This window comes from Euprymna scolopes, chromosome 15 (assembly GCF_053919585.1).
Source record: "Euprymna scolopes isolate OS-2025 chromosome 15, ASM5391958v1, whole genome shotgun sequence".
NCBI classification, from domain to species: Eukaryota; Metazoa; Mollusca; class Cephalopoda; order Sepiida; family Sepiolidae; genus Euprymna; species Euprymna scolopes.
Genome location: NC_136496.1, coordinates 40,784,004 through 40,789,925, shown reverse-complemented (window position 1 = coordinate 40,789,925; position 5,922 = coordinate 40,784,004). Strand labels below are relative to the sequence as shown.

Here is a 5,922-nt window from a genome sequence, read left to right as displayed (position 1 = left end):
CTGGCCGTGATTGGGACGTCGCGTCTGCAAGGTTGCCGGGGGGTGTTGTCTTTTTCTGATCAGGGTCTAATCACTTTCTTTAAATGCCAACAACGGGTGAAGATCAGATGTGATAGAAAAAGGCTGCATCACGCGTCATTTGACAGAAGATGGATACATGTAGCAAGTCTGTGTGTACGAAGAGGAGCCAAATTATAATATGTGTTCCCCGCCTAAGTGTGGAACACACAGTTCCGTAAAGTAAAATTAAACAAGTAGCCTCTCAGCTAGCTGAGTGTGTATTCCATCCCTTCCCGATTAGGAAGCCTTCAAGATCCCCACCCCCTCCTACTTGCAATTTTTGTTTTCACCCCTTCCTCTAAATTTCACCCATCTTAGAGAGGAAGAAATACAAACTAACCCCGATTCCTTACCCGCAAAATTTTCTTTTCTCCATTCACCCCCATCTAGAGGGCATCCCTACTTAGAGACTGCCCCGCAGAAGCGAGGTTCCTTTTACAAACCTAGTGGAACGGGCAGTCTATCAACTAGACGGTGTTGGGAGGGTCCTACTAATCACCTTTTGTTTTTTCTTCCCCCGCCCTCGACACAAATGAATTATTTTACCATTTTTATTGTCATCTTTTTTGTTTTTACACGTCAATAAAAAAAGGTTTTAAAAATTGGGAGTTAAGTAGGACGTCATCCAGTACGAAAGGGTGACTGCGGTATTATGGTGAAAGAAGATACTAGCTGGAAGAAATTTTTGATTTTTTTTAGTTCTGGAAATGCACGGATGACAAACGACCCCCATGTGCCCCCCTTTTGAGTTGGCTATGTGCCTAAGTTTTTGTTCATTGTTGATTTTCACTGTACTTTTAAAATGAATAAAGGATTTAATATCTCAAAGTGTAATATCTGTTCCGGCAGATACTGCAAGCAAAGACCATATGTGGGGGCAACCCAACATATAAGACCTTGGTCAATGTAGGGGCAACCCTTCATACTAATTGTCAGTATCCAGCTCCCCTACTCCTCGGATAGTTGGTCTCCATTTCCCCTTCACCCCTTACATTAAAAATCGGCCTTGTGCTTACTTTGTTCGGTGGGAGGAGAAAATAAATACCCTGTTCTTTGCCTTTTGGCCAAGATCAAAGTGTAGTATCTGTTCTTACTGCATGCTATACTTATTGTAATATAAAGTCGGGGATCACTTTTCTGTATTATATTTATGGAAAATGATCACCCACTTTACAACCAGTCAGTCTCAAAGCCATTCAAGTAATTCTTCAGATCATTCAAGTTGTTTTTGATGGATTCCATTTATTTTTTAAGCACTCAATTCATCCTTAAGTTCATTAAAGGCATTCTAAGTCATTTACTTTTTATTTATTTAAGTCATTTCAGCCCATTTTTCCGTCATTTTAGTTTATCTTTAAGAATTGATGAAATGTTAGTTAATTGACCGGTGTGTTTGTAATGATATAATCAGCCCATGAAATATATCAAAGTTATTATTTTAGTAAAGGGGAGATACAGTTTTAATAAAAGGGCTAGAATAATATGATTGTGCCTTTCTTCATGCTGAACAGAACGCCCACAGAATGCCCGGCAACAATATATTACATATGAAAAATACCGCTGTGGAATTCCACACGTACCGCTAGTTATTATTATTATTATTATTATTATTATTATTATTATTATTATTATTATTATTATTATTATTATTAAAATATTAAGCTTTAACAAAGAAAACCCCATCAAATTAAAAAAAAAACTAAACACTATTAAGAGGAGCAAGCAAACATATGAAATAAAAGATGAGGGATGAAAGCAATATATAACTATTATATCATCAGAATAATAAGAAAAAGGTAGAAGAGGAAAATTAAGAAAAAAGAAACCTTTTTAGGGCATTGTATTTAGAAGCTAAATGCTTCTAATCAGAAGAGGAGAAATGCCAGAATACCTTTAGTCTTTGTATTTTTTAACATTAATGCTAATATGCAGCGCATGTTTAGGTAATAACGGAAACGCAATAAACCGCGCTTATTAGGTCTCTGCGTCAAATGTCCTCACACCTTGTCTGGGGCGTCTTTCGTAATAAAACATGCTGTCACACACAAAAAATTTGCAGAGACTAGTTGAATCAACTACCAGTATAAGATTGACTGATAATTACGTAGATAGGTTGGTGGCTCGTTCAGTTATTACGCATTTACAACAATAAAAACTATTAAAATCCAACATTACTCAATACCTTAATGATTGGATCTTTTAGTAATGTTTTGTGTCAGTAAATTAAATAGGATAAATTGAGGTTAATGCGGCACAATAGATGACGACACAGACTGACGACCCTGTTGTGTAAAGTTTTAAGTAATTTCTTTGCGTTAATATCTCAGTCTTTAAGAACTGTGTCGCTGCTTGTACTTCAATACATTCAGTTGTGTAACTATTATTAATTGACGGACGGATGCCTCATCAGTGGTAGAAGGGCGGGGCGACCAGGTCTGGGAACTGTTTCCTCATACTTCCGGCCATGTTTAAATTCACGATGCCAGCGTTTTACAAGGTCATATGATGGGCATTATCACCATAAGTTTCTTTCATTTCATCAAAAGTCTCCTGTGGTGTGCGTCCTTTCAAATACAAAAACCGTATCACTGCTCGACATTCAACAGGCTCCATTTCACACCTGTCTCAGTTTAAAAACCTGTAAAACAGAAACCACAATTAGTTCAGAGCTGCAATTTGCCACATAACCCGTAGAGATATAAATCATTGCATATTCAAAATGTCAGCTAGAAATTTCAGCGGGAAGTGGGTTAGATGCATTACTTATTGCACGCCCCTCGCAGTTACAAAATATTTATATTTATAAAAATGAATTAAATACATGAGCTATTTACAGGCTCTCATAAATAGAAATACTTATCTTTAACGTGACGTAAACCGATAAAAGAATTAAGTCGCAAATGATGTGTAATGTGTATTTGTCTACAAATATCCAACTTATCGCATGCATCCATCGGCTAATCTGAAAATCTTGTGAACAAACTTGAGTAGTTTCTAACGATGGCTATTACTAATGTAAGTCTATGATAATTATAGTTACTAATAAAATGCCGAGATCACAAGGTAAAGTGATTATAACAGTGAATTAAGCGAATGCAGAAACGTTAGTAACAAATTATATTGTAAATATATTTTACATGTACAATAACTTTGAAATACTTCAAAGTAACAGATATTCAATTATAGAACGCAGTACCGTGGGACTGCATCCCGCATAAATAAACAGCCGTTTCATGTATTATGTAAATAAGCTTTTTGTTGAGTGACTGTCTAAAAAAATTAGGTTCTACCAAAGTTCCACCATTCCTGATCAGCTTGTCTCAACATCTACCTAATACTAATATTCATCATGGAGTAATCTCCTTTCCTGCTAAAGGGTGATCCCTAAGTAAAAAAAATAATCTAATTTACACGAATCCTTATGATACCATTAAATAAAACAAAATATATAGCCCACACTACCTAAACTTTTTCTAGCGGCTATGTTCAAAACGTTATAATTAATTAATTAATTAATTAATGCAGACGTTAATACTTTAATAAAACTTATATAAACGTGCCCACAAAACGATATATATGTACCTCTACAAATCTACCTATCTGTTTATATATATATATATATATATATATATATATATATATATATGGGGGTGTATGTGTGCATGTGTATATTTATTTATGGTGATATATATACACATGTGTGTATATTGATATATGGACATACACACACGTTATCAATAACGTGCGTGTGTAAGTGTATATCTATATATGTATATACACACATATACACACATATATATAATGATAGATAGGTACATATACATAAATCTTTTGTAGTTTATAGTTCACACACACACACACATATATATATATATATATTTATATATATGAACATATACATAGATCTCTCTCTCTCTCTCTCTCTCTCTCTCTCTCTAATATATATATATATATATATATATATATATATATATATTCGTATCTGTGGTTTTCGTTTGTTATATGTGTACTTGATGTAAGATAAGTAATCTGAATATATGCCGATATTAGAATTAATCTGCTTGAAGCTGGAATTACGTCATTATCAGTGGCAGAATACCCGGTTCTCTGCTCATTACCATGGCAACTCTACCATCACAATGTCTACTCATTTACTCTCTCTCTCTCTCTCTCTCTCTCTCTCTCTCTCTCTCTCTCTCTCTCTCTATCGTGATAGCACACAAAACAACACATCAGTAGACTTTCAAATGTGTCGCCAGCGGGTCTTCGTCTCTGTCTTCTGAATTGATAAGGATGGCATATTTACTGGGTGGGAACACGTCAAGCTCAAGAGCGATTAACGCTTCCTGCATCGACGGAGATGCGAGATCAGTTTTACAAGTAACAAGATACATTGAAGCGATTAATATCTGCAGTATGTATTTAGTAATTATATCTAGTCTCATTCAGCTGCTGAAGTTGCAGACATACACACAACTGTTTATGCGCATATATCGAATTATATAAAATAAGGGTTACTATGGGATTCTATATTTTCATAGACAGCAGTCAGCCCTTAAGCAATTAGCCGATTATCATGAAATTGGAAACATAGTGTATGTGTAATTGACCCTTACACGAACTCTACTTAGTTTTATCTATTTTTTATGCTAATAACTTAAATATGGCCGTCGGGTCAAGATCAAAGTGTAGTATGTGTTCTTCAGATGCTGCACTTCAATTTCTTGTTCTCTGTCAGTGGAGGAGAAATCCTTCATGACTGAGACAATTTTTATTTTTGTTCCTTTTCTCCACATTAAAAAAACGACCTTGGTGTCTAGCTCTGTCCCGTGGGGAGACATTGTAAATAGGAACTTAAATATGACTATAAATATTTCGGAAAATTCATATTCGCCGGTTTAAAAAAAAATTATTATATTTATCAGTCATAGATTAATAAATATTTTCCGACTTGGAAAAGATGAAGGAGTTTTAGGGAGCATAAGATTGAAACATTTTCCTATTTACAAATGGGAACATACAAGATTTGCAGTTAATTGGGTTCATTTTCATTAGACACCAATTAAGCAAGATTCTCTGAATTGTAATTTATTCTTCAAACACATTTCTACTAACTTTACATTCTAGACATTTTCAATAATCATGTAATTTAGTTTTCATTATAAAAGTATTAAATTCTAAACATTAAGTCCACTATAATTATAAATTTAGATAAATCTCCGTAAGGGAATATAAAACCAGATTAAATGATTTCTGTTTAGGAAAATGATTTTAACCATGATGGAGCAGGTGTATATATATATATATATATATATATATATATATATATATATATATATATATATATAGGGTGACCCCCCCCAAAGAGGCTATCTAGAACACGCTGTAGAAGGGAGAAAAAAAAGAAAAAAAGGCCAAAGACCCTAGTGTTGTGATGTGATGTTTTGAATATAATAAACTATTTATGACCAAAGTTTCATTTCATTCGGACAAAACAATAAGAAGAGGGGCCTAATTAGAGTTGGGGCCCGTGTTTATTGGTCACCCTGTACATATAGTAATTTATAATATATATATATATATATATATATATATATATATATATATATATATATATACATATATATGGCAATTAAAGTACATAGATTATTCTGCGTTTAATTCTCGTGAGAATTCATCAGGCTTATGTGATTATCTCGCGTTTTTATATACGTATATTCTATTTAATTTTTAGTTAGCCAATCACCTTTCTAGTTTCCACCGCGCCCCTCCTAATCAGCCAATGGGGAGGCACTTACAAGACAAAGGTCGAGTTGACCCTAGGTACACCTCCTCCTTTGTCTGGTCTTTTTTTCGCGGGAA

The 5,922-nt window shown here is 34.2% G+C and overlaps 1 non-coding gene across 1 annotated transcript; it reads left to right on the top strand.

The window, feature by feature from the left end:
- Positions 1 to 1,104: 1,104 nt before the first annotated feature.
- Positions 1,105 to 1,302, top strand: LOC145294406 (U2 spliceosomal RNA). The gene has a single exon (XR_013869864.1). It is a non-coding gene; the product is annotated as a U2 spliceosomal RNA (small nuclear RNA).
- The last annotated feature ends 4,620 nt before the right edge of the window (positions 1,303 to 5,922 follow it).